Source organism: Leucoraja erinacea, chromosome 10 (genome assembly GCF_028641065.1).
Source record: "Leucoraja erinacea ecotype New England chromosome 10, Leri_hhj_1, whole genome shotgun sequence".
Lineage (NCBI taxonomy): Eukaryota > Metazoa > Chordata > Chondrichthyes > Rajiformes > Rajidae > Leucoraja > Leucoraja erinaceus.
In genome coordinates, this window is record NC_073386.1 from 13,781,920 (window position 1) to 13,804,525 (window position 22,606).

Consider the following 22,606-nt stretch of genomic DNA (forward strand, 5'->3'; position numbering starts at 1 on the left):
GGCAGCCATTTAGCAAAAAACAACTGTTGGAGCAGATATTTCTGTAACTTTAATAAGGTGGGGGAAATCCCAGCACCTGCTGTTGGCTGATTGTGCCAATGGATTTGATTTGCTCCCAATACAAGTGTTCCAATCTATTGCGTAGGGAGGACCTTCAGATGTTGGTTTAAACCGAAGACAGACACAAAAAGATGGAGTAACTCAACGGTTCAGGCAGCAACTCTGGAGAAAGAAATAGGTGACATTTCGCACTGAAGATGGGTCTTGACCAGAAACGTCACCTATTTCTTTTCTCCAGGGATGCCGCCTGTTTGGAGCTTGCTTGCAGCTAGCAAATGCTTCCTCAGTACTGATTAATGGTACCGATTTCTTATTTCTCCCTCACTGGACAATAAAACAGTCTATCACTCTGTTACAAGCAGGGTTATATATATCAACGGTACACAAAATTGCTGGAGAAACTCATTGGGTGCAACAGCATCTATGGAACGAAGGAAATAGGCGACGTTTCGGGCCGAAACCCTTCTTCAGACTGATGGGGTGTGGGGGGGGAGAAGGAAGGAAAAAGGGAGAAGGAGAAGCCCGAGGGCAGGGGGATGGGAGGAGACAGCTCGAGGGTTAAGGAAGGGGAGGAGACAGCAAGGGCTTGCAAAATTGGGAGAATTCAACATTCATGCCATCAGGACGCAAGCTGCCCAGGCGGAATATGAGGTGCTGTTCCTCCAATTTCTGGTGTTGCTCACTCTGGCAATGGAGGAGACCCAGGACAGAGAGGTCGGATTGAGAATGGGAGGGGGAGTTGAAGTGCTGAGCCACCGGGAGTTCAGGTAGGTTATTGCGGACTGAGCGGAGGTGTTCGGCGAAACGATCGTCCAACCTCCGCTTAGTCTCCCCGATGTAAATCAGCTGACATATAGAGCAGCGGATGCAGTAGATGAGGTTGGAGGAGATACATGTGAACCTTTGTCGCACCTGGAACGACTGCTTGGGACCTTGAATGGAGTCGAGGGGGGAGGTGAAGGGACAGGTGTTGCATTTCTTGCGGTTGCAACGGAAAGTGCCCGGGGAGGGGGTGGTACGGGAGGGAAGGGAAAGAATTGACAAGGGAGTTGCGGAAGGAGCGGTCTTTGCGGAAGGCAGACATGGGGGGAGATGGGAAGATGTGGCGAGTGGTGGGGTCACGTTGGAGGTGGCGGAAAATGGTGGAGGATTATGTGTTGTATTTGCCGGCTGGTGGGGTGAAAGGTGAGGACCAGGGGAACACTCCCTTGTTGCGAGTGCGGGGATGGGGAGAGAGAGCAGTGTTGCGGGATATGGATGAGACCCTGGTGCGAGCCTCATCTATGGTGGCGGAGGGGAATCCCCGTTCACTGAAGAACGAGGACATTTCCGATGCCCTGGTATGGAATGTCTCATCCTGGGAACAGATGCGGCATAGGCGGAGGATTTGGGAGTGGGGGATGGAGTCTTTACAGGGGGCAGGGTGGGAAGATGTGTAATCCAGATAGCCATGTGAGTCAGTTGGTTTGTAGTGTATGTCGGTCAGAAGTCTGTCCCCTGCGATGGAGATGGTGAGGTCAAGGAATGGTAGGGAAGTGTCGAAAATGGTCCAGGTGTATATATCAACAGTGGCAGCTTGATAATCAAGAGCATTGTAAAGCTAACTAGTTCTGTGTGTAACGTCATTATCAGTGCTACTCAGGTAAAGAGGTTAAAATCCAGAGCTCTGAGGGACTCCTTCAAAATTAACAATATTTAGATATTTGATCATTACTTTCAAATTATCACTGGTAGGGTTTTAGAAAGCATTATTTTACATTCAAGTTGTTATTCCAAGTTAATGCTCGACAAGTAGAGGGAATGATGGTATAAAAAGCTGGTAGACTAGAAAGAAGATGAAATAAAGCTTCAATATTGTAGAGCCTTCAATTATCATGTACGCTCCAAAGTATATTATTTGTAACTTTAAGGAGAGAGGGGGAAAGTTTAAAGTAGATGTGCATGGCAAGTTTTATTTTACACAGAGGGTGGTGGATGCCTGCAATGTGCTTTCAGAGGTGGTGATGGGGGCAGATATGATAGTGGCATTCAAGAGGCTTTTGGATAGGACATGGATATGCCGAGAATGGAGGGATATGGATCATGTGCAGACAATTCAGATTAGTTTAGTTTCGCATCATGGTTGACCAGATCCTGCGCTGTACTGTTCAATGTTTTATGTATATAAATAAGTGTGACGTCACTGCCTGATTTGATTCTGTGGTATACTATAGTATGCTCTCTGAGAAGAATTTCAAATAAACTAGATACACAATTGGAGCTTTGTAATGCTTACCGCATTATTCCACTACTCTGCATGTTACTTTTTAATAGGCAAGAAATTTGCAGATGATAGACACAAAGTACAGGAGTAACTCAGCGGGTCAGGCAGCATCTCTGCAGAAAAATGATGGGTGGTGTTTTGTGTCGGGAACCACCTTTCGAATTCTTCCGACAAATTTTCAGAGGTATTTACCGGTATGTTATGCTGGAAATGAGGATGAACCGAAAGAGGATTGAAGGGCCTGTCCCACTTGGCCGTCATTTGCTCCTCTTTTATGCGTTATATGTAAATTAGGTTGACGCGCCGTGATGCATGGGGTGCGCATGCGTTGCGCATGGTGAGGCATGGAATCGTATGTGGTGGCGCGCGGTATCGCACGGCGCTCCTGGATTTAGTACAGGAACAAAATCCTCGCGTGCCGCCTGCGTGACGTATCGTGTACGCACGCTGATGCATTGGGTAAGCACGCTGACACATTGGCGTAGAACGCTGGCGTCCTGACTTCTCACGTGTATCGCGTGGTGACGCATGGTTACGTCACCGTGCGTCAACGTCATTACGTCCTTGCGTCAACGTCCTGCCGTGCGCGCAGGGTATTCTAATGATGTCACGCGCACCAAACGGCTGTGCTGAGGCGCAAATGACGGCCAAGTGGGACAGGCCCTTAACGCTGCCTGAAGTAATTGAGTATATCAAGCGCACATTTATTAGTGGGTTGGGTGACCTTGCAAACTAAGCATTAATCGTAGTAACCTCTATGTGCAGACGAAGCAATGACATCTGAGTTCCGACTTGGGCACAAGGGAAGTAAAGGGTAGTGTATGGCTATCACTGAGTATAATTTTGTAAGTATAAAAGATGAAAGAACAGATGCAGACACAGGAGATTGCAGATTGCAATCCTCAGCAAAATAACAATCTGCTGGTGGAACTCAGTAGGTCAGGCGGTATCCGTGGAGAAAAATGGACAGACAATGTTTCAGGTCAGGACCCTCCTGCGGACTAAAGAAGGTGCAAGAAGGCAGCTCAGCCGGAAGCAAACTGCATTAGGAATCTTGGCACATGGTGAAATGCATGAATTCCTCAATTCTTCTTTAGACTGAATGGAGACAGACTTCAGGGGAAATAATGGTGGTGAAACTGAGGATGTGAATTCAAGTGTGCCTGCTCAAAATGAAACTGCACGGGAGTATGAGAAAGCAATCTTATTAACAGAGATAGGCCTGGACACATTGCCACTTCATCAAGCACCTGGCACCACACAAGACAAAAGAGGTTTTATTGTGATAGAGAGATTGCAGATCTCTGTGCATTTTTCGAGATTGTAGAAGGCTACATCTTCAGAACCAGAAACTAAAAGTCAACAGCGACCATTGGTGTTCAGGTGACCGTGTTGAAGAGTTGACACCGAGATTCATAAGTTCACAATTTAAAGGAGCAGAAATAGGCCATTCGACCCATTGAGTATATTCTGCCATTCAATCATGGCTGGTCTATGTTTCCCTCTCAACCCCATTCTCCTGCCTTCTCCACATAACCCCATGACGCCCTTACTAATGAAGAATCTGTCAACCTTGACTGACCCCTATCCCTGGCTCCTTCCCAAATCACACCCAGGAGAACAAATTCATTTGCGGTTAAACAAATTCAATGCAACGTACTAAATACACAAGATGTAACATTTGAGTGTTGCTAAGTAGCGGCAGCACACTTGAAGATGTGCTACATTGACAGAGATGGCTTCCAAAACTGGAAAATAATTTAGGTCAGTTTGTTTTATTAGTGCTAATGAGTATGAACATAGAACAGTTACATGGGTGAGAAGTTTGATTCAAAATCTGTTATATGAATGACTTCAGCACAGAGGCCACGATAAGTGAAAATGTCTGCTACCATGACTGAGATCCTCCATCAGAACCATCACTTCAGAGCAGTGAAGTTGCTTCGGCTTGTCAAAGACGGTGTGTAAAGCCTCAGTGTGATAAGTTAGACCCAGGATTGCAGGCCAGTACAGTGGCAGGCAGGCAGGGCACCACAGTGCAGGGGCTGGTACAATGTTGAGGCTGATGAGAATCGTGAAGAATGAAATGGCATCTATCTCAAGGATGGCAAGAATAAACCTTTCTGATCCATAAAACTATCCAAGTGTCTTTTAAATATAAAGAAGGATATGTCAATTTCATGGGCAACAGGAAGCATTCTACAATGTCCCCATCACAAATAGCAAAAAAAAAATTCTGACTGATAAGCGATCATGTTGAAGTTATATAAGACGTTGGTGAGGCAGGGTTTAGAGTATTGTGTTCAGTTCTGAGCCCCATGTTATAGGAACATTGTGGTTAAGTTGGAAAGGGTGCAGAGAAGATTTACAAGGATGTTGCCGGGACTCGAGGGCCTCTGCTATAGGGAGAGGTTGATCAGGACGGGACAATATTCCTTGGAGAGCACGAGGATGAGGGGTGATCTTATAGAGGTGTAGAAAATCATGAGAGGAATAGATTGTGTGGACACACAGTCTCTTGCCCAGAGTGGGAGAATCGAGAACCAGAGGGCATAGGGTGAAGGTGGAGAGATTTTGTAGGAATCTGAGGGATACATTTTTTCACGCAAATGGTGGTGCGTGTATGGAACGAGCTGCTGGAGGACATAGTTGAGGCAGGGACTATCGCAATATTCAAGAAGCAATTAGACAGGTGCGTGGATAGGACAGGTTCAGAGGGATATGGGCCAAACGCAGGTAAGTGGGACCAGTGTCGGTGGGACACGTTGGTCGGTGGGCCGAAGGTCTTGTTTCCACATTGTATGACTATGATAATGGGATTGAGACAAACACTATTACATAATACACTTTCCAGGCCAGAGGCCTGACTAGATATTTATCTCAATGGGGGTATCTGGAGTGAGAATAAACTGGGTGTGAATTACTGTAACTGATTATATTTTGCAACATTGCGATCGCCACTACGAATGCTGATCTCTTCAATCTGCAGGATCCAAACTAGCCATTTGAATCTACTTACTGCTAGCGAGCTTTGTGAGGTTGAACATTAGGTTACGCAGGCAGATTGGGAACTGCTGTGCATTCTGCAAATCACTTGCAGCTTGTTAAAGGCATTATCTGAAAAAAAAAGAAAATACAGGGCTTGCTGAAAGAAGATTGCCATCGGGAGAGGGAGTAAAAGCCAACTTTATGGAGTGGGCTATGCATCTGATTTATGCAGACAGCCACTTACTTTGCCTTCTAGCACGTTGCCTGAAGCTTATTAGCTGTGATTTTTGCCTGGTCTCGATGTAACTGGAATGGACAGCATGCTTGATCGCATCTGTGTCGCTAGACTCATGGAAGAATTGTGTTCATGCAAATTTTCACATAATCTACAGTCAATCTACTGTAACGAGAGAGACTGGGAAACAATGGGAGTATTATCTGGTCTCCAGAATTATGTTTGCTGCAAACATCTGTCGTCAGAAATATAATTCCTCTCAAAGCATTCCCACACAGGGGCAAATTATTTTTGTTGCAGAAAGTTCCTTCTTCTTTGGATTTATTTTGAAATTGACCCTGGTCCTTTAGTTTAGTTTAGAGATACAGCGTGGAAACAGGCCCTTCGGCCCACCGACCATACATTAACACAATTCTACACACACATACACACTAGGGACAATTTACAATTAACCTACAAACATGTACGTCATAAGGTCATAAATGATAGTGGCAGAATTAGGCCATTCGGCCCTTCAAATCTACACTGCCATTCAATCATGTCTGATCTATCTCTCTCTCTCCCAACCCCATTCTCCTGCCTTTCACATAACCCCTGTCACCTGTACTAATCAAGAATCTATCTATCTCTACCTTAAAAATATCCTGTGGCAAAGAATTCCACAGATTCACCACCCTCTGACTAATGAAACTCCTCATCTCCTTCCTACGTCTTTGGAGTGTGGAAGTAAACCGGAGATCCCAGGGCAAATCCACGCAGGTCACAGGGAAGAATGTACAAACTCCATACAGACAGCACCTGTGGTAAGGATCAAACCTGGGTCTCTGGCGCTGTAAAGCAGCAACTCTACCTCTGCACCACCGTGCCACCAGTGCAAGGATAATGCACATATTGATGAGATTTACAATATAAACATTATATGCAGGAGTCTGCTTTTGATGGGATTTATTAAACACATATGAATACATATGTATCCTTTACATACATAATGAATATTGGGGATGGATGTGGGGACGAGCCCTCTTAAATCCTTCCTGCATATATGCATCAATAAATATAGGAAGTGAGGTGGAAAATGTGCAGGAATTGATCATCACCAACAATGACAGTACATTTGAACAATTTGTCAACATCATCTGAACCATGATATATGTTGTCAGAATGCAAAACTTTTGTTACGCTGTACAATGCACACATCCGGACTTAAATTTGTTTTCCAGGATGTGAGAGCAAGTTGAAAATCGAAAAAAAAAACATTGCTCAGATAATGCTGGAAATACTCGGCATGTCGGGCAGCGTCTACAGGGAGAGAAAATCGGAGTAATATTTCAGATCAACAAACTGTCATCAGAACTGCGAAAAAAAGTGAAGCTGGTGTTAAGTTGCGAAGGTGGGTATGCGTAGGGCCAAGAACGAAAGAGATAGTTTGAGAAAGGGCTGATGCGAGGGTGGTGAAGCTGAGTGGTGGTGGCCCCCTCTGAGAGAGGATAATAACCAGAGGATTTTAACTCGGAAGGCAGGAAGCCAAGATCCCTAACAATTTGTACTCACTGACAAACACATAATATCCAGGAAAAATACAACAATTGTAACGATTTAGTTTAAAAAAAAATCTGTGAAATCATCTGTGGCTCTCACCATGGTATCCGTGAGATACATTATCCACCACTTCACCAAAGCTTTCTACTGGGAGAACTAGATCACATCTCTGCAGATCCCATTTTGAATGTAGACTAACCATATAGACTAGTAATTGGTTGCTCTAAGCAATGCAAAAAAAAACATAATTCTCCTTCCCCTTAATTCCTCCTGCATTTCCATGCTGTATAACTAATAAGTAACGAATAACAATATAATATAATAATATTATACTAATAGTAATAACTAGTAAGTTCTACAGCACAGCAATAGGCCCTTTGACCCAACTCAACCTGACCTATTTGCCTGTGTTTGGCCATATCCCTCCAAATAATTCCAAATCATATTATGATTCTGTAAATTATTATCTCTTGCATAAATGGTAACGACTTTAAAATATGTTCCTTTTTTTTGACAGTCAAAAGTAATGGAGATGACTTCAGTTTTTTCTATGTTTTATAGGCTTATAAATTCACACTTGAGAGAAACTCACCCGGGATTGCCTGGGGGTCTGAATACCAGTTGCAAGGATCTCAGCACTTGACTGCATTTCAATCAATCAATCAATCAATCAATCAATCAATCAATCAATCAATCAATCAATCAATCAATCAATCAATCAATCAGATTTATTCATCACATATACAATAAAGTGCGGTGAAGTGAACTTACAGCAGCGGTACAATCAAAAAAGAACACACAATACACAATAAAAATTTAACACAGCATTTTACTTCGGAGTCACGTGAGTGATTCCGTGAAGACCCCAGCTCCAGTGCGCATGCGGCATAATCGCACAGCGTGCAGAACGCGGCAGCCAGCGGGAGTCGGGCGCTCCCGCATCCAAGGACGAGAGGTAAGTACTTACCTTAATCGGGCCTTGTGGTTTTTGCTCCAGGGGGAGCAAAGTGAGGCATGGTGAGCGGGCCCCATTTCGACTCCAGCGTGGGGCCGACAGTGACGGGGACAAGGTGCCACCCGGACCGCTAACGCTGCGGACCGCTGCAAGGAGCTGCGCCAATGCCGGTCCACTGAACAGCTGTTCCGTACAGCCGCGGACCGGCGGGAAATTTTAAAAAACCCGACCGGCAGCCCTGCAGACTCCTGACCAGGAGAATCACCGCCCGGGAACCGCCACAACGCCGCCTGGAAAACGGCAGGCAGCCTCTACATGCAGGTAAGGGGAAATCTTACCAATTTACAGGTTCTACAGGAGCCATCTTCCTCCAAGCTGGAACAGGTTGGAGACAGCAAAAATGAGTATGTCTGTCTCCCCAAGCCAGAGGAGGTCATGAAGTTCACCTCCAGGAGAAGGACTGCCTGCCCAACTCCACACGAGGGTCCTTATCTGGGAGGCAGCCACCGGTAGCGGTGGAGCTATTTCAATGCTCCCGCTCACTCGACACCGAGCCGCTCCCTGTGCCGCCGGTGTAAAGGGGCACTGGCTGAATGCCAAGGGAGCTGACTCTTACCCCAGTGCTATTGCACTAGCCATCTCCCTTGTCGAGGGATTGATGCAACAGCGGAGTGGAGTGCTTTGCCTCCTCCCATTTAGCGCATCCTTTATGCTCCTTTTTTAAGGGCTAAGGAGGCCAGGGCTGGGCTGGCTTAAGTGCTGGGCAGGCGGACGAGAACAGCAGTATGCCAGGGGAGCAGGATCAGGAAGAGCCACTGGGTGTCGTGGGCCACTACATGGCTCCTCCACGCGACCATCTTCCCAACAAAAGCCCTGCAGGAACAGGCCTTTCCAGAGGCAAATCCGCAGGCAGCTGGGTCTCGTAGACTCACAGACAAGCAGCGAATTCTACAGAAGGTCAAGATGTTACCACCTTTGCTCGCCTTTGGTGCTGACGCCTAAGATGTACCCATATTTGGGATACTCGACTGAACGATGGTGCATATAGACCTGCCCGCAACCCCGAATATATGGGGCTATGCAAACCGCTGCTGCGGGGAAGAGGGAGCAGGCTATGGGACGAGCAGGACATCACATCCAACACCCAGTGGCTGGCAGCACCCCTCGGCATCCACCAGCAATATCAAACAAGGACTGGTGAAAGCCTGGTGACCGCTGCAGATCCCCATAGTTCTTTTTAGACGGGGCCCAGAGCGGAGCCGTGGGAAGATGCGCGCCGCCCCCACCGACAGCACCAGCATACCAGCAAACTACGCCTTCATGAAAAACAACAAGCATGGAGGTAGGTAGTCTGGTTCCTCCCAGTTTACACTAAAACAAGGGTGTTCTACTAAACTGCATGGGGAGTGGGCTAAGCATGGGATGCTGTCACAAATAACCAAAATATACTCAACAGCATTAGAGGATAAAAACGAATTCAAATTGGGCATTTTACTGCCAGTTCAGCAATGCGCCCAAAGGGCTGTTTCTCGCTCTAAGAAAAGAGAAGTGAGAAGGCAAGCTGAACTAAACAGGCACATTACTAAACAGAGTGGAATTTGTATCGAATATATTCACCAAAACTATAAAAGATGATGAATGTAGCATCATCATTGATCTAATATCACTAAATAAATCTGTTGAGTATATCCACTTTAAGATGGAGGTGGAGTTTTGTCACTGCCAGACATCTGATCTCCCTAGGATACCTATGGGGAGCATTGATATGGGAGATGCTAACTATCTTATACCATACACTAGGATCATTATAGATACCTAAATATATTTACCTGGATCATGGATATCCCGGTTAGGGCAACCATGGGAGCATATAGCATTTCATATGGTCTAAACCTCCGCGCCTAAACTATTAAAAATGGCCATGAAAATATTAAGAAAACAAGCATAATCATGGCACATATTGGATGATATCCTCATATTAGGGGAAACAAAGGAATTAGCTGTGGAGCAGTTCTAGCTACGAAACAGCTCCCTAAAGCTGAGGTTCATCCCACGCCCAGATAAACCAGAATTGAAGCGTTACTACCAAGGATTATCTGGGCTTCAATAACAATTCCGTCCATATGACTGTTACTTTGCCAAGACACTTGGGTCACTATAATCAAATCATGAATGTACCCACTGAAGCTATATCACAATTAAGGTGGTGGGCAGACATATATTTGGCATAGTTTTCAGCCCTATTATCATCACCAATCCCAACTTGGTTATTTTTAAAAACCAATGCCAGTACTTTAGGCTGGGGAGCAACTAAACTCCATATCCAGCACAGGTAACAGATGGACCAAGTCACAAACATCGTTACTACACATACCGGGCATCAACTTCTTGGGATTGGTGATCGCCTATTGGGCTAAAAAGCATATGCATTTCAAATGCAGCACGTACATATGTGGTTACGGATTGATAATACTATGGTGGTGGCTTATATCAACCATATGGGGAGCATAATAATCATTATTGTGCAACAAATTGGTCAAACAAATCTGTCAATGGTGTGTCAAAAGACATTTTAATTATCAGCTGCCTATGTCCTAGGAAGCTAGAACACAGTAGGAGACACCATGTCACGGGGTACAATTTATGATTACATTGAATAGATGTCATAACCCAAAATATCTGCTAAATTTATTAAGCAGTTTGAAAGCCAGATATCAATTTGGTTGCACAAGACGGAATCACCAGTAACCCATGTATGTGACGTAGGAACCAGATTAGAGGCAGCAGCGATAGATGCCTATACGCTGGAAGGGGGAATTTCTGCTTTGCCTTCCTCCCTTCTGCCTCATCCGTCGGGCACTTCGCAATACAGATGGGATCTGTCTCCGAGATATTGAACGTGCCCGACCGGCCTACAGCCATGGTTCCCAGTTCATCACGACACGGTGGGCGAGTCACCTATGGATTTCCCTAGTGGACCATGGTTGCTGACTCAACCCAGTATCAGGCATAAGCCACCCATGCCAGGGAAACATCAAACTCCTGGGTGCAGGTTTTGAATAGACCTTACCAGGGACTGGGATTATCCAAAGGAACCATTACCACCATGTCGGCATCCCTGCGAACAGTCACTAAAAGCTAACATGGGTAAAATACTGCCACGACGCAGGGACAACGAACTATTCAACCACTGACGTATTGGAGTTCCTGGAACATCTACACCATGACTAAAAGGTGAGTTACAGTGCCGTAAATACAGCATGGAGCGCCTTATCTGCTTATCTAAAACCGCATGTCAGCAGAGCATGGGATCCCATCCACTGAAGGTAAAACTTATGAAGGGCAACTATAATATAAGCCCCAAACACCCAGGTATATACCCATGTATGGGATATTGGTGTGATATTGACATACCTCAGAGAATGGCACCAGCCAGATCCCTCAGCTTGCTTAATCTATGTTTTAAAAAAGGCTCATGCTTATGGCTCTCGTACACGCTCAAAGAGTCCGGTCACTCCATAAACTAGACTGGATACATGGTGATTACCCCAGACGCATCAAGTTCATATTTAGGTCTGGTAAAATCTAACTCGCAGGTATATGGATTCGGCACGAACTAGCAGGGTCGAGATCGCCTGTGTTTTCCGTGCTGTAGTCGTTATATGGCTATATGGACCAGGAACGCCCGATTCACTGGTGGGATTCCGGGCCTACCCACCAGAGTCCAGGTTGAGTGTGGTGACCCATCTACTACTATATATAGACACAACCCACTATCTTAGAGGGAGAGGAAAGCCTATGGGTCAACCACAGTAACCCAAAACGGGGTACGAGCCAAACCACTCCAAGGTGGCTCAAACAGGTACTGAAAGCTGCCGGAATAGATAATAATACATTTAATCCCATTCCACTAGGGCAGCATTGATATCAGCGGCTGAACGAATGGACATCCCGGTTGACCACATTTTCAATACAGCAGAATGGTCAAGGGAACCGCGTTCAGAACATTTTTTATTATAAACCGTTGATAAACCTGATTTAATTGCAGGAGAATATTACAAACTGCAATATTAATTTAAGCTCAGAGGAGCTCTGTTATGTTGTTATTGTTAACAAATACCTTTCTGTTTCTTTTGAAAGCAGATCCACTGGTTAATTACGATAACACTTCCTCCCTCATAAACTTCGGCAGTGAGTGAAATAAAAACTGTTACACGGTTTGAAATCACAGACCTTTGAAGTCTTCACGGAATCACTCACGTGACTCCGAAGTAAAATAGTAAGATTAAACGAGTACTTACCAGTACGAAGTTTGATCTGTATTTTATGAGGAGTTACGGTGAGGGATTAAGTGCCCGCCGCTCCCACCCTCATTATACAGATCAAGCTAATAAACTGATGTCTCGTGATCTTTACTATCTTACTTCAAATATTGTGTCTATTCTGTGATTTCACACCGCTGCTTCGAAGTATGCCGCATGCGCACTGGAGCTGGGGTCTTCACTTAATCCCTCACCGTAACTCCTCATAAAATACAGATCAAACTTCGTACTGGTAAGTACTCGTTTAATCTTACTATTCTTCACTGTGGTGGAAGGCACAAAAGTACAGTCAGTCCTCCTCCATATTCCCCCGTGGTTGGGGCCATAACCCTCCGCAGTCGCCGATGCGGGCGGCCAGATGTACAGGCCCGCACGTAACATTTATCAGTGTTACATATGTAATATAGGTGTGTATCACTTCAATATTTGTGGCATGCCATCAGCTGCTCCCTATTGGTTTAATGTTTTAATTTCATTTAAATCTTTTTATTTGAATTTTGAATTTAACAGCAATTTGCATACATACAATGATAACAGACAGTGATAGTCAGGACATAATTGTACAACAGTATGTAAACGACCCTCAAAACCCTTACCCTTACCCACCCTCGCCACCCGGGGACAAACAACACTCACATACGTACACATCCACACAAATATGATAAGATAAACAAAATGAAAAAAAAAAAAAAGTGTGGGGAGGGAGGGGGGGGGAGGGGTTGAGGGGATAGCAGCTGCAATAAGACAGAGCAGTGATAGAGGGCACTCAGTCCTCTTCCGAGTCCGGAAACAAGTTAAGAGAGTTAACAAGTTCCAGGAAAGGGTTCCATGTATCTAGGAATGTCTTGGTAGAGCCTTTGAGAGAGAACCCAAGTTTTTCAAGCTTTAAGTTGTAGAGCACCTCCTTGATCCAGCGGGCGTGTGTCGGGGGACAGGTAAGCCTCCAGTTAAGCAAAATCAGTCTCCGGGCTAACAAGGTTGTAAAAGCCAGGACCCGCTTCAACGCAACAGAGAGGTTGGTGTTGGGAAGAATACCAAAAATAGCTGACATTGGGTTTGGGGGAATAGTCTGGCCATAGGCTCTGCTTAGCACATTGAAAGCACTCCTCCAAAAGATTGCTAGCTTAGGGCAAGACCAAAACATATGACTATGGTTGGCAGGGGATTGATTGCATTTGTTGCAGGTGTCTTTAACAACGGGGTATATTCTAGGTAATCTTGCGTTTGTGTAGTGGACTTTGTGAAGGACTTTGCATTGGATTAGGCCATGACGGGCACATAAGGAGGAAGAATGGATCAAATCCAAGGCAGAGTCCCATTGCTGGTCTGTTAGTTTCGTATTCAGCTCGCCCTCCCATACAGCTTTTAATGAGGTATGAGGTTTCAATATAACCGACCCTAACAAGTTGTACAAAAAAGAGATGCATTTCTTCCGGTTGGGATCTAGAGCTAGGATGGAATTGGTCAGGGTTTCAGGGGGACGATTTGGGAAATGGGGGAATATCTTCTTCACAAAATCGCTAATCTGGAAAAAACAAAAAAGGTGGGAGTTTGGGTGGCTATAGTTGGACGAAAGCTCCGCAAAAGACAAAAAAATGCCATCCTTGTATAGGTTTTTGATACTACTGATGCCATTACTATGCCAGGTTTTGAATGCGGAGTCTGTACTTGAAGGTTTAAAGATGTGATTTTTAAGCAGTGGAGTCAAGATGGAAGGGCTTTGTAAACCGAAGTTTTTCCTAAGTTGACTCCATATCTTGAGCGAGAGGGACGCAATTGGGCCTGCACCCGCAGATGTTATAGAAAGGGGGAGTTGAGAGCATAGGACAGACCGCAACGGGAGATGTGAACTCGCCTTTTCCATGTGTACCCAGGTCGGTAGGTGGTCGCAATCATTATTCATCCAGTACAGGATTTTTTGCAAGTTAGCAGCCCAGTAGTATCGCCAAGTACAAGTTTGTAGGCTCATTGGCTTGGGTTTGTATACTTGGTATAAGGGTAAATTGTCCCTAGTGTGTGTAGGCTTGTGTTAATGTGTGGGGATTGCTAGTCCGTGCCGACTTGGTTGGCCGAAGGGCCTGTTTCTGTGCTGCATCACTAAATTAAACTATGGAGGTCACTGCAGAAAATATCACTTTTCACAATGTAAGCTGTTTCATAAATAATGTGCCTATAGTTAGTGTGGATGACCAGCTATTGTCCAGTAACTGAGAGAGTGAATGAGGCAGTCAAAAGGGAAAAGAAATGGACAAGATTGGTAGAAACATTTTATTGTGGACCAGACCTACAATTCAGTCTCTGAAGTGTCTGACGAAGGGTTCTGACCCAAAACGTCACCCATCCTTTTTGCTCCAGAGATGCTGCCTGACCCTCTGAGTTACTCCAGCACTTTGTGTCTGTAATTCAGTCTCTCCATCAGCTTATAAATGTCTGTCCAAGCTGAAATGGATTCCTGTGGCACCAGGTCTCTTGCAATCTCTCCTCTATGTGGGCTCCTCTACATCAGCAGCAGGTGGACTAGACGGCTGATTTGTGGAGCACCTGTGCTCTGTGTCTGCAACAATCATTTTGAGCATCCAGTTACATGTACTGACCTCCCCAACATTGAAAGGATCCATAGGAGGTGCCGTCTCAACAAGGCAGCCAGCATCATTAAGGGCCCACACCACATTTCACTCCTGCCATCAGGACCAAGGCATAAGAGTCTGAAAACTGCAATGTCCAGCTTCAGGAACAGCTTCTTCCCAACAACCAATATGCTATTGAACATTTTGAACTCCAATTAAACTCTGAACTACAAACTGCCTTGGTTACACTTGGGACTTTGGGCTTTAATTGCGTTTTTCATTAAATTGTGTTTTTTTATTTATTGAACTTTTTGTTTATAATAATAATAATAATAATAATAATAATTTTATTTATAGAGCACTTTAAAAACAAACATGGCTGCAACAAAGTGCTGTACATCACTAATCATTGACAAAAAAAAAGTTAATACACACCAAAAATAACAATCAAAAGAAATAGTAGGAAAAGACATGTAAAATAAAGAAACATCAAAAACACCACAAACAGAAGCAAAGCCTCAGGCATGGTCAAAAGCCAGGGAGTACAAATGCGTTTTAACACTGGATTTGAAGATGGACAGTGAGGGGGCCTGTCTGATGTGCAACGGCAGGGTGTTCCAGAGTGCCGGAGCAGCAACAGAGAAGGCTCTATCCCCTCTGAGCCTCCGATTAGACCTCGGTACCTCCAGGAGCAGCTGACCAGCTGACCTGAGGGACCGGGCAGGAGCGTATGGGTGGAGCAGCTCAGAGAGGTATGGCGGGGCGAGCCCATTCAGAGATTTGTCTGTTTATTGTATTAACTAGCGAATACTGTGTTTACAAACCGCTGCAATTAAGAGTTTCATTGTTCTGTTTCAGTACGTGTGACAATAAACCACTCTTGACTCTATTGACTCATGTTAATTCCAACTCTCCTCAACATTCTCACACTGATCTGTCTGAGTCAGCCATGGTGAAGTCAAACGCAGATCAGATGAGCAACATCTCATGTTCTACTTGTTTTGCTAAGAACCAAATTACATGAACATTGAATATTCCAGTTTTATGTAACCCACATCCCCCGTGCTCTTTTCCCACTCCTACCATTCCGCCCTTTGAATCCATCTGTCTACTCTCTCGCCCTTATCCAGTTCCACATCATCTTCCAGAGTCTGCTTCTGCATTTCCCCTGATGCAAGATGTCAACCCAAAACATCAACCCTCTCCCTGCTCCCACTGATTCTGTTCAACCCGCTGAGATCCCCCAAAAATGTGTTATTTTTGCTCCAGATCTGCAGTCTCTTGTATCTCCTTCTTGCAGCAGAATCCTCTCCCTTTGCATGCAATGACAAGGAATTGCTGATGAATGAGGACCTCCTCAGTCTGATGCTCCAATTCAACTCTAAATAGTTGAGTTTGTTGAGCTGTTCTTTTAATTCCATGTTGCTTCCACAGGCACCACTCTTCTTGTACATTCCCTTATTGAGCTAACTGAGAATGTCCTCAATCATGACTGCTCAGAAGTCATAATCAGGTCAGAATGTGAGAACACTGTCCTTCCAACCACCTAAGAGATCTCCAAATGCTTAATTTCTTTGTAGCAATCAGATTTAGTACCTAATCTGCTTTAAAAGACACTTGGACAGGAATGTTTTGGAGGGATATCAGCCAAATGCAGCCAAATGGCATTAGTTAAGATGGGACATCTTGGTCGGCATGGATGGGTTGGGCTGAAGGGCCTGCTTCCATGCTGTACGATTCTAGGTCTCTGTGACTTTGCGGTGCTCCAGTGTCTCTGTGGCACTATGCACTTAATGGTTCAATGGTTCTTTATTGTCACGTATGCACTGCACAGTGAAATTAGTGTTTGCATATCTCACACATGCACAGTTACCATATTTGGCACCATTTACAAAAAGAAAAAGTACAAAGCCCAAAACCCACAAGTTGGATGTACTGGAGCGGTCCTGTTCCAGGCAAGCCCATGTAAGAGTCAAATGCATTGTATTACCATGCATATAGAAATAGACCAATGAATTTAATGTTATCTGATATGGGTAGGAACACTTGTGAGCAGTAAATTAACTTATGTTTAGTCGGCATACAGATTAATTCTTGGGAATTAACTACTGTAAATAAGCAAACAGCACAATCTGGAGTTCAAGATCATCTTTAATCAGTACCCATATTATGGCGGTACAGCAGGTCGTTAGTTGTTAGTTCATCGTTACCGTTTCCAAGACTGACCAGTGTAGGAAGTGGGTGTTAGTATGAATCATACAGTAAGGTGGGGTTAGTGATGCTATTCTACTGTGATTGGTTCACATGCAATAACCAATTTACAACGACCTTTGCATAAACTCTACAATTTTTGACTTTGGAGCAACTTAGTTAATGATAGAAATATCTCACTGGCTAATGAGTGGTAACTTTCTAATGAACCTTGTTAAGGGTTTGTCATGATTTAGGTAGAGGGAATGCTCGCTTGGCTTAGGAGACATTTATTACTCAGCTCACAAACAAAACGTGATCTTTACTTTGCATCCTCAATAGCAGAAAAACATATTTTTAAAAACTGAGTATTCAAGGTTTTTTTCTTTTCTTTGTTACACACAGTGTCCTCAATCATTCTTACTTCCCTTACTTAAACTGCCAATTATTCATAATCTCATTATTCCCATTTTCCAGACTAGCCTCGGGAAGTTCATGGTTTGCAGTTCATTTTGTTTTAAAATTAAATTGATCCCTGTTTCTGTCAGGCTTTAGTTTCTTGAGCCAGCAAGATTAGTATGTCTTATCAGTATGTCGAGTGAAAGGAATAGCTCAATATTTATCCTGGTCTGCTGCATGGAGGAAAGGAATAGAAAAGATTTGTGTTTATCAAGTGTCTTTCATATCCTTAGCATATTCCAAACTGAGTTGTAGCTAATGATTTAGTTTAGTTTAAAAACACAGCGTGGAAATTGGTCCTTCAACCCACCGAGTCTGCACCAACCAATAATCACCCCCTACAATAGTTCTATCCTACATTCTAGGGACAATTTACAGCAGCCAATTAACACACACAATGACCCCGTTTTTGGAATGTAGGAGGAAAGCAGGGCACCCGGAGAAAACCCATGCAATCGCAGGAAGAACGTGCAAACTACGTACAGACAGCGCCCGTAGTCAGGATTGAACCCGTGTCTCTGGGGCTGTATTACACCGCAACTCTACCACTGTGCCACCATGCCGCCTTCTGCGCCAACGTGCCACCCTTGGTGGTGAGGTTCTGAAATTATAAGCTAAGAAATTCAGTGGCCAAACTGAAAGGCCTACCTTTGTATGCTCCATTTACATGCTCTCCAACTGAAGAAATACACTTGAAGGAAAGATGAAATAGACAATAGACAATAGGTGCAGGACTAATAGGCCATTCGTCCCTTCATGCCAGCATCACCATTCAATGTGATCATGGCTGATCATCGCCAATCAGTACCCCGTTCCTGCCATCACCCCATATCCCCTGACTCCGCTATCTTCAAGAGCCCTATCTAGTTCTCTCTTGAAAGTATCCAGAGAACCGACCTCCACCGCCCTTCTGAGGCAGAGAATTCCACAGACTCCCAACTCTCTGTGTGAAAAAGTGTTTCCTCGTCTCCGTTCTAAATGGCTTACTCCTTATTCTAGAATTAGAATAGTTTCTTTATTGTCATTGTAACATGGGCCATGTACAACGAAATTTAAAATGTTAGCCAGTCAGTGCAGCATTCAAACATTTCTAAAGCTAACGAAACATCCACGGTAAAATAATAAAGATAAGCAAATAAATAAAAATCACAGACAAAGCACGCATACACACCCAACCCTCCATCCTTCTGTCGATTTCACCGTTACCACAGTCCCTTAGTCTGTATCGCCCCTGCGTTCCTTGGCGGCCACATTTAGTACTTTTATAGCAGTGGGGTAAAAACTGTTTTTTAGTCTATTTGTCCTTGTCCTTGTGGATCTGTACCGTCTGCCTGACGGCAACAGTTCAAACAGGGAGTGTCCGGGGTGGGAGATGTCCTTTATTATATTCTGGGTTTTTTTATTGCAGCGGGAACTGTGTAGGTCCTCCAAGGTAAGGAGAGGGCAGCCGACAATCCTCTGGGCGTTGTCAATGGCCCTCTGGAGCGCTTTCCTCTGAGCCGCTGTGCAGCTGGTGTACCACACGCATACACAGTATGTTAGTATGCTCTCAATGGAGCACCGATAAAAGGACAGCAGCAGCCTCTGAGTGATGTTGTTCTTCCTGAGCACCCTCAGGAAGTGCAGTCTCTGCTGGACCTTTTTCAGCAGCGCAGTGGTGTTCACGCTCCACGTCAGGTCCTCCTCAATGTGGATTCCCAGGAAGCGGAAATCCGCCACCCTCTCTACACAGTCCCCTCTGATGGTCAGTGGTACCATGTCTTAAACTGTGGTCCCTGTTTCTGGACTCCCCCAACATCGGGAACATGTTTCCTGCCTCTGGCATATCCAAACCCTTACTAAGCTTATATGTTTCAATAAGATATCCTCTCATCCTTCTAAATTCCAGAGTCTACAAGCCCTGGATATGAGGCTGTTACAACCAGGAGAGAGATGGCAGTGCAGGCAATGTTAAATAACAATGTTAGCTCTGGAGGACGAAATAAAGAAAAGACAAAATAATTTCCTGAAATGAAAGAAACTGCGACCACTGGAAATGTGACAAATGGGAATTGATGATTATTTGAAATTGTCGAATTCAGCGGCGAGTCCGGAAAGCGGAAATTTGCTTCGCCAGAAGAGAGAGTGATATAATGATAATGACGCTGTTAGTGATTACTGTCATTTGTCTGTAAATGTAAAAGCAACTTGTGGTGCTTACAAATGTGCCCATAAATGTGGAAATCCAGAGGTTGCTATGAGTGAGTTTCTGCTATCCACGGATTTCGAAGTTGCACAGATATGAGAAGTTGCAGAATCTTTGATTTGATGTGAACTTCCCCTTTCTCTGTCCCACTCTTAAAGGAACAAAATAATTTTTTTTACATATTTTAAGCACGTTATTTTTTTGGAAGGAGATGAGAAGAAATTTCTTTAGTCAGAGGGTGAAGAATCTGTGGAAGGCTGTGGAGACCAAGTTAGTGTATACTTTTAAGGCAGAGATAGATAGATAGATTCTTGATTATTACATGTGTCAGAGCTTATGGGGAGAAGGCAGGAGAATGGGGTTAGGAGGGAGAGATAGATCAGACATGATTGAATGACGGAGTATTGATGGGCTGAATGGTCTAATTCTACTCCTCTCACTTATGACATATTATTTAGTTTACTTCAAACTTTAGCGATACAGTCCGGACATAGGCCCTTTGGCCCAATGAGTCCACGCTGATCAGCGGTCACCCCGTACACTAGCACTATCCTACGCACCACAAACAATTTATTTTCACGGCTTATTAACCTACAAACCTGTACGTCTTTGAAGTGTGGGAGGAAACAGGAGCACCAGGAGAAATGCCTCGCAGGTCACAGGGAGAACGTACAAACTCCGTCCAAATGGTCAGGATCGAACCCAGGTAACTCTACCACTGTGCCACTGTACCAGGGTTGTATAGATTGTTATAGATATGTAACTAAGTAATTAAATAATTACTGCTGGACAACAGTGCCCCAAGAACAGCTTTTTATATCAATGGATTGTCATTTTGTCAGAATATCATTTAAAAAATGATGTTTCTAAATGCATTATTTTAAATGGTGGTGATATTAGTTCAGCATCGTCCTTACTCGCAAGACCATTGATGATTAGTGCAAAATAGTTAAGAGTCATAGAGTCTACATAAAAACAAAATGGGAAGCGGAATTAAAAATTCAAATACCAGAAGAAGAATGGTATCAAATGTGTGAAGCGCAATGTACATCACAAGCGCACTAGTATGGAGAGAATTTTGCTGGAAGAATCTAACTCGCTTTTTTATAACACCCAAAATAAAAAGCAGCCAACTTGCTGTACAACAACACTGTTGGAGGCTGTGCGGGAGTATGGAGGCAGGCCACTCGCATATTTTCTGGAACTGTGTAAAGATAAGGCCATTCTGGGAAAATGTTAACGCAGCTGTTAAAAATATCTTGGGTTATAAAATACCAAATACCTGCCCTGTGATGTATCTGGGGTACATTAAAGATATTGTAAAAATAGAAGATACCTATTTGATTAAAGTTTTGCTTGCAGCAAGTAAGAAGGCCATTACCAGGCAGTGGCTTAATGAAAAAAACTCCAAAACAGGAACAGTGGCTAGAAATTGTGCGAGACATCTTTACTACAGAGAAACTGACTTATTTCTTTCTTTTTTTTAATCTTTTTATTTGAATTTTGAATTTAACAGCAATTTGCATACATACAATGATAACAGACAGTGATAGTCAGGACATAATTGTACAACAGTATGTAAACGACCCTCAAAACCCTTACCCTTACCCACCCTCACCACCCGGGGACAAACAACACTCACATACGTACACATCCATACAAATACGATAAGATAAGCAAAATGGAAAAAAAAAAAAAGTGTGGGTAGGGGGGGGGGTGGGGGGGGGGGGGGGGGGGGGGGGTTGGGGGGGGGGATAGCAGCTGCAATAAGACAGAGCAGTGATAGAGGGCTCTTCCGAGTCCGGAAACAAGTTAAGAGAGTCAACAAGTTCCAGGAAAGGGTTCCATGTACCTAGGAATGTCTTGGTAGAGCCTGCCTTATTTCTTGAGTCAAGGAGAATTCATTTGAGAAGATCTGGGAAAAATGGACTGCTTATTTGAGCCATGACACCAACTAGATAAATGCCAAGCTAGATATGGGATGAATGTGTTATATTGAACTAGATGGTATGTTTGTGCGAATATTGAAATATCTCCAGATAATTAATCAATGTTTTTTTTTAAATTTGGTAAGTGAACCACACGGTCTTATTTAATTTAAAAAAAATTATTTACCTCTTTTTTTTCCTTATTTATTTTTGGTGTTGCACTGCTTTGTACATATCTCTCTGTGGAAAATCAATAAAAACTTGTGAAAAAAAAAAGAGTCATAGTCATACAGTGTGGAAATGTGCCCTTCGGTACAACTCGCCCACCCCGAACAATATGTCCCATCTACACCAGTCCCACTTGCCTGCATTTGGCCCACTCCCCTCTAAACCTGTCCTACCTATGTACCTGCCTTACTGCTTCTTAAACGTTGCGATAGTCTTAACATTGCGATAAGTTGCATTGAATTGAATTGAATTGAATACTTTATTGTCACATGTGACAAGTCACAGTGAAATTATTTGCTTACAGACCCAAGGTATGCAAATGGTCACCACATAAAGGGCACTGACAAAGTTACAAAGTATCCCCGCCAGGTCCTCTTTTGTTGCCACCCCCCCTCCCCCCTCCCCCACGCAGGGTCTTCCTTTGTTCTCCCCCCACCACTCACAGCGGCTCGCCCTCACTCCAAGCTCCATTCCTCCTTCTTTGTTCTTCCCCCCTACTCTCATGGCAGTCCCCCATGCCTGACCCTCCTTTGTTCTTCCCCCTCTCATGGCGGTCTCCCAATGCCAGTTCCACGTTTGTTCTTCCTCCCCCACGGCAGTCCCTCCACGCCTGGTCTTCCTATGTTCTTCCCCTCCCCTCATGGTGGTCCCCCCTTGCCGGGTCCTCCTTTGTTCCCAGCAGCGCAA